Source organism: Carica papaya, chromosome 2, assembly GCF_054855325.1.
Source record: "Carica papaya isolate Zhongbai chromosome 2, ASM5485532v1, whole genome shotgun sequence".
Lineage (NCBI taxonomy): Eukaryota > Viridiplantae > Streptophyta > Magnoliopsida > Brassicales > Caricaceae > Carica > Carica papaya.
Genome location: NC_142310.1, coordinates 24,220,552 through 24,228,234, shown reverse-complemented (window position 1 = coordinate 24,228,234; position 7,683 = coordinate 24,220,552). Strand labels below are relative to the sequence as shown.

The 7,683-nt window shown below is 28.1% G+C and overlaps 1 pseudogene; it reads right to left on the bottom strand.

Moving 5' to 3' along the window:
• Window positions 1-1,388: 1,388 nt before the first annotated feature.
• LOC110809380 (agamous-like MADS-box protein AGL80 pseudogene) lies at window positions 1,389-2,178 on the bottom strand (annotated as a pseudogene).
• Window positions 2,179-7,683: the final 5,505 nt, after the last annotated feature.

The window sequence follows — 7,683 nt, the reverse complement described above, 5'->3', positions numbered from 1 at the left end:
AAAAATTAATAAAAATAAATTTTAATAACTCTATCATATGTTAAAATTAATGATAATATAACTAGATGAACAATTAAAACTTGAATACTAGACTTTCACATGGATGTTGGTGTTATACACTTTGATAGTAGTGTATATGTGGTTTCATTGTATTATTACATATATCTTCATTTTTAAAAAGTACTTATCTTGTGTCTTATGAATTTTTTAAACTGTTATCGCAAAAGTGTAAATTGATTTTGAATTCAAAATAAGTGATCCCACTAATAAAGGTTAAATACTGGTCATTATCTTTAAGAATCAATTGCAACATCGTACTACAGATCCTAGAGTAACATACTATAATATTAAAAAAAATTTAAAGTAGTAATTTATGTCACTGGAGTTAAATATGGTCTTATTTTATATCAGTAACATTTTTTTTAATAGCAAAAGACTTTATATCATTTATTTTTGAGTATTTATATATGTAAAAGAAATTCAAAATACTAATTGCTGAAAGTGTTTGAAATTAGCTGTCAAAAATATTTTTCTGTATATATTATTCTATGTGATTGTATATATTGTATATTTCTTCTTGCATAAAGTATTAATTAACTACTCACAGATTGTTGAGTTCAAAAATTATTTATTTAAGTTATTTTCTATATTCTGAACATAATAATTGCATCATGAAATTCTATTTATGATCGTCAGGGATTCTCCAATATATTTGAATTATTTAAAATATTGCATGTTTTGACTAAAATAAAATTTTAGAGTTATATTTAAATTTCATATTAATCAAAATATTAATTTTTTTAGATATTCAGATTATATCAGAATTTTCTTTGAGAAAAATTTTATTCCTCAATGCCATTATCCCAAATTTTAATTCTATGATTTGAAGAGCGCATCATATTTATTAAATTCTATATAAAAGTTTTATTTGAAATCTAAACAAATTTGAGTATCTAGCTAGTTTAATCTTCCTCCTAACAAAACTGAATTTCTACATATACTGCATCAATAATGTTTCTGTTTTCTCTTAATTGAGTATAAAAAAAAGAAGAGAAATAAGAGAAAAGGGCATTCTTATAGCATAAATTTATATTGAGCACACATATATTTTAACAAATAGTAATACAGCTACGTCAAGTCGGGAAAAGGGAGAAATTAAAGAATGAAGAGTAGCACTAGCACAGAAAATATAAAATATTGAGGTGAAGATTAATTTAAACAAAATCATAACACAAATTAATCTAAGTACATGAATGTATGTGACCCGACGACTATTTCTGTGAGGATGACACCTACAACTATTATGATGACTACAACTATTTAGACGATGACTATGACGACTAAGAAACTAATAACATATCTCTATGGTGGAATTTAATTGGTTATTTAAAGTACATCCCCAATAACATAAAAAAAAATTAAAAATTAAAAATCATAATTCTCAATTTCTAAGGGTCATTAAACACATTGGACCATATCAATCCATTATTCTGGTAGTTCTGATATGTGAATGGCACCATCATCTCTGCCTGTTCCCCGTTCAACCCGACATAAAGCTGTTGCTGTGCTTGAGAATTCATCCCATTAACGAACTGCATTTGCCACTGCTGCAGCATCTGCACCGTAGAATCCTCCTTGATTTGAGTGAAAGTCTCACCAGGACCCTTCATCACTCCTTTGTCTGTCGCCTCCTGAGGCTGAGGTGACTTGCGTAGTGTTTCCATGCTCTTTTGGATTTCTTTGAGGTGTTGTTCGATAAGTCAACCCAAATCGTTGAGATCAATAAGGTTGAGTTGGTGGAGGGACTTCCCAATAAGACTTTGGAACATGATATCCGTTATCTCCTTTTCGCGATTATCGCTACGCTGCTTCTTCATTTGGTCGATTGCTCTAGTGATCCTCTGGCGTAGGAAGCTCTCCTGATTCACCATTTTCTTGCTCTGCTCTATCTCGGGCATCGTCTTAAAGTCAGCAAACACATGATGGGCTCCGAGAGGGGAAGGCCAAACATCTGGTTGCGAGTCATAAGGGCTTGTAAATGATTGTACAGGCTTTGACATCGCAAAGAGTGCTAAGTTCACTCACTTTCTTCATCAGCCCCTTCTTCCTTTTCTTGAATGTGTCTTTTCTTGCAGAGTTGTTAGTGATATAAGCAAGCTTAACCTTCTTTCTAGTCATGGTATTTTGTCATGTGTGCCCAAGGGGCGGGAGGGGGTATATATAAAACAACACAACAGTTGAGTAGCCATTAGTAAGGAATGGGGGTGAAGTATTTTAATATAGAAGAATATACCATGTAAGGTAAGATATGGTATATTCTAAAACTGCAAGTGGAATGCCCAAATTATCTCCAAAAATGTTATGTCTTTAATAGGGGATATGGAAAAATCTTTTGATTTAAGGTAATCTAATTAAAAAAATTTAATTAGTAAATTGTTGCAAGGCTGTATTTATATAAAATTATTCAATTGTGGCCATCCCTTTTAATTAAAAGCTATTGCTTCACTGTAATGCATGTTTCTACCTACTCTCTCCTGCATTATCCCCAGCATGCATTCACACTCGAAGTCAATTATACGTGGCAACCACACTCACAAATATTATCTCTTAACCATCAACTAATATGGTCATCACTTTCTAATCCAACTTAATTGTATGTCTTGATGACTTAGAGTTAGTACCATTTTATTTTTTAATTCTTTTTTACAAAAAAATAGAAAAACCATAGATATATTTTTTTTTCTATATCAGAGTTCACATTACATACTAACAATCATTTAAATTTATACTTTTAAAAGACAATGGTATTAGTTAGAAAGTTGTTGAAGTAATAGTTGAACTCAAAAAAATACAACAGATTAATATGCCATTACCTTGTAAATTAATAGGGGATTTTGTGACATTAAAATATTCTCTTTGAATATGTTAATGTTTGTATTTATGATAAATGTGAGAAATGTATTTGATTAAATTAGAATTATCTCTTGTTTTGTACTTTGAGTCCTTATTATTACTCTATCAAATCTAAAATAAATAATAGTTTTTTTTACTGCTAAATTTTTAAAGTATATTAGTTTTTACCCTCTCACGTCTTTTCTCTACTTTTACTGGTTTGATCATTATATTATTTATATGATTTTTATTCAACTAAATTGGCTTATATATTTCACAACATACGAACAAATATTAATCGCAATATATATCTATATATATATATCATAACTAAGTTTTTATGGTATTAGAATACTATTGGAGTGTAATTAGTAATTATGTTTTGCATGAAAAGTTTTGAAATCTTACAAATTAAAGTTTGCATGTCAAGCAAATTAATTATAAACCAAGTACGGGCCAGATGTTTGTTGTCTGATCCAGTTGATATATACATATATATATCTATACAAGTAATATATAAGGTAGCGATGGAAGGAATACATGTTAAGGTAGGTAAATATATATTGAGATGTTTGCATATGTGTATGGAAGGGTGAGCATCTAAATTTTTATGATGTTTAGGTAAATATCAATAGAAAGAAATATATCAACGAGAAAAACACAACTTTTGAGGGTCTTGTCGTATCATGTCATAAAATTAATTTTTTCTTTATGAATTATATAACATATATATTGCAATTATAATGAAATTATATAGCATATGTATAACTAATTTACATATTGATCAATTCAAATAAAAATTATTATAATTAAACTAATTAGCTCCCTAATTATTTAACGAATCCTTTGGCATATTAACCTAGTTTCCTTAAATATAGATACGGGAATAAATTATTTCAAATTGTATACTATATATATGGTTTGATGCACTAAAATATTATTTGTGTATATATTTTCTTCTATATACAATTAAAGATTTAAATAAAAGATTATGCATCCAGCATTCAATATTCAAAAAAGTGTAATGCATATATATACCTGCATATAATATTCCTCTCCTTTTTTACCTTCTCCCTAACTCAACTTTTAGGGAGATTCATTTTTTAATTGACAATGTGCATTTGGAACTCAGCCCACAATGTGATGAACATGCTATAGAAATCTTTATTTTTATGTATTACAATAAATTAGCCGCACGCAAGGAACCAGATTCATAAGCACTTCCTCGATTACCATCATCGTACCACAATTATGTATGCACATCTTTTATTTTGACTCACTTTATACATATATATATATAGGACTTGCTCTATAGCTAATTATAATGATTTGCAAACATTTCATATGTAATCTTGTATTTGTTTTTATACTCTTCTAATCTGGACATTCTAATAATCCATTCCTAAGTCACAATTAAGTTTCAAAGTAACTCAAAGAGCTGCCCAGTATCTTCTTCAATTTTCACAAGGCCCGTAAATCAAAATTAATAATACACATATATACATGCAAGAACATATTACATTTCATTCTTTATATCTATATATTTAATTTATATATCTTTTCGATTTAAAACTAAATCACATATATAATTTGCAATTAATCACTATATTAAGACCTTGTACAAGTAGACAAGAAAAGTTAAATATATACACTGATAATTTTTATAATCCTCCTATAGCCTTAACTACCACCAATCCCCTTCATTTTCTTTTCTTCAAAGAAAAAACTCCATGTATTAGATCCCTGAAGCAAGCTTGATGCCACCTTAATTCACCAGCTTAGTGAACCTGTTCTAACCATAGACACATTCTCTTAGGTATAAGTTAGAAATCAAAGAAAAGGACCATATTCAACATGATCGTTAATTTACCCTCTATATTAGCTTCAATTATCTCCTATAAGAAAAAGTAAAAACTTAAAAAGTGTCAAATTGAGCATCATACAATAACATAAGTAGAAAAGTAAGAATTGCATGTATAACTTTTAAAGATAAAACAATAGCTAAAAAAATAAAATAGAAGAATCAGTGTAAACCATCATTGTACGAGTTTTAATGGTACTTATATATACCCACTAAATAGCCTCTTTCATTGGCCAATTAAAACCGATGTTAGAGCATCGTAAACCCATCCAGAGGGCTAAAGAAGTAGTTAAAACTAATAAAAAATCCTCCTATTCAATGTGATACTGCAAGACTAATACAATTCATCTTAAATCACTCCTTAGCAACTATCATCTCCTGATTCACCATTAGTTTGAAATCCAAGGTAAAGCTATCATAAAAGCTATATTACTCAACAAAATCGCCAATATTTGTCTTCAAAAGGTCCTGATCCAATTAAGTATGGATGCTTTGGAGATTCTTTACCTACTTAGGTTTATTAATTCACCAAGTTATTGAAGTCTCTAAGCTTGAAGTTGAGGTTAACTATAAGTGAAATCATTTTTAATAGTTTTAATGTCAAGACTGTTGATATTTTTCAAATTTGTTTCCTACTTAGCTTATTAATTCACCATGTTGAAGAGAAAATTGTGTAAGGAGGCATGTTTCTTTTTCTAACTTTGTTTTTTATTTTACAGTATTCTGTAAAAATTTTAACTTTTTAGGATGTCATCGAACAAATATGATAAATAGGAGTTTGTATTTGTTCAAATAGCAAATAGATCTCTTTACTCAAGTTGATGATGAAATATAGAAGATGATTAGTTAAATTTTGACAAGTGACTACCATGTTTTATTAGATATTTAGAAGATTGGTTGGCATTTTAAGCTTTTGCAATCTTCATCAATTGACTATCTCAAATGTACATAAGCTCCAATATTCTCCCATTCACTTCCTCTTACAATTTCTAAAATGTCGAAATAGTTAATTGTTACAAGATAAATAAAAATAAATTGTTTTAGAAATAAGCAAGTTAAAAACATAAAAATTTTAGTATAAGTACGTATATCCATATATATATATAACTAAATCATAAACAACTATATCTAACTCATGAAAGAATTCTTTGTTGAAATATAATTTACTTTTTGATGTATCTGTATGAGGCAATGAAGGGGGATCATATAACAGATGTTTTAAGAATATGCTTTTATTGTGTTTAGCTTCTATTTCAAATTACCTATATTATCATATAATTTTATTCTTAAATTGTGCTTTTCATTTTCCAAAGGCTGGTGGTTTTGTGTTTTCTTGTAATTCTCTCTTTAAAAAAGATAGAACTATCCTTATTGACAAGATTATTTTTTATTATTCAAATAGAAAAAGGACATGCAACTACCATTTTATTAATAAAGTTATCTTTTAATTAAGGAAAAGTATGCAATACTTAACCTACAACAAAACCCTTAAAAAGATTTATCCCCAAATAAAATTGTAGGTTACTATGCAAACAAAGAGCTAATTATTTTGAATTAATTAACAACATCCTGTATAAAATAAACTAATAGAGTAACATAATAAGATGAATAAAGATTAAGATGATGTTGTATGGCTATTTTCTTTGATAAATAAAGTTATCTTACTTTTTAAAAAAATTCATGATAATTAGAAAATGAAAAAGTGCTATAACAATAAACATATATATATACACTTCATTATTTATGTAAAATAGTGATGAATAGCTAAAACGTATAACACAAACTATTTATAACAAGATACTTCAAAATTATATTTCCTAAATATAACATCTTGAATCTTCCAGTTAAGGGTAATTGATGGATTCCAAATTTTATGACCGATATGTATGCATGAGGGATCTTCACATGTAAAGAAACCCTACAAGCAATCCAACATTTAAAAGTATGTCCCCTAGGACTTGTGATATCACTTTTTTTGTTTTCTTGTGTATATAAAAATTTTGTTTTGGCCTGAGATAAAGTATATTTCTATTCAATTTAATAATTAAAAAATAACATTCTCGTGCAAGAAGAACAAATAACATTTTTCAAAAACAAGATAAAAGAGAACTTTATTGTGAAATTTATATTTTTAATATAGCTACAGTTATCATAGCCATATTTTGATACAACTTCTCCCTCATCCTCTTTACGAATAAATCTAGCCATGTTTCCCATTTCCTCTTGCTCCACAATGTTCTTCGCAACCATCTATCATTATTTATTTTCTATCAAGCTAACCCATACTCATTATTTTTATATGGAAAACACAATTTATTCATATATTAGCTATCTAAATTATTTTAGATATATTAACAGCTCAAATACCATGTTATCTTGTGAGAATAGAAAATTGTGTTTTATTATTGAGATACCACTATTTATAGGCATATTATGTACATAATTTTACAAAGAAAAAATTAAATGAAAATTAAATGCACATTTACACCATAAATGCACTAAAAATTATGGAATAATACATGAGATAAGAATTTTTATTGTTGGCAATAGTATATTATGCTCAACAAATTGTTGTATTATTGGATCATACTTGCCAGTTCTAGTTAATAAAATTTCAAGAATTTTCATACAAATGATTAAATTATGAGTACTTCATATATCACTAATGAGATTTTAGCTAATAGGCAGCTTCATGTATTATTAACAAAATTCTACATGATACCAAAGATGTGTAATAGGAAAGATGTATGGGAGGTTGTGTTAAGATGGTGATGTTGGCGATAGCGGGAAAACAAGCTGACTAGTCATTTTGGTGTGGATTGAGTTGTTAATAGGAAAAGTGAATAGGAATTTAAAGAGTTGTAAAGCTTTAGCAGATATGCACTATTTTCAAGTGTCTGTGAATGAGTGAGAGGGAACAACAAAGCTGG